The sequence below is a fragment of the Octopus bimaculoides genome, chromosome 15 (genome assembly GCF_001194135.2).
Source record: "Octopus bimaculoides isolate UCB-OBI-ISO-001 chromosome 15, ASM119413v2, whole genome shotgun sequence".
Lineage (NCBI taxonomy): Eukaryota > Metazoa > Mollusca > Cephalopoda > Octopoda > Octopodidae > Octopus > Octopus bimaculoides.
In genome coordinates, this window is record NC_068995.1 from 30494230 (window position 1) to 30494632 (window position 403).

Sequence of the window (403 nt, forward strand, 5' to 3'; positions counted from 1 at the left end):
ATTATTATTATTATTATTATTATTATTATTATTATTATTATTATTATTATTATTCAGGTCACTGCTTTGAATCGAACTCGGAATCTTGGGGTTAGTAGCCCGCGCTCTTAACCACTACGCCATAATAATAACATCAACAAATACCTTAGGAATAAGAACCCAGATTCGAAATTTCCTCAAGACACCAGATGAAGGCTGGAGGGTATATCACCCGAAACGTTGTGTTACCAACAAACAGGATGAGGACAAATATCCGTCAAATGTAAATAATGTAACTAACGTACATAAGTCCTCATCTCTTAAATATAGAACTGTAATGTATGTATATATATATATATATTTTCCCAAAAAACCCAAAGAGTTGTCCTCGAATACCTTACGCACATAGGATAGGTTTATATAT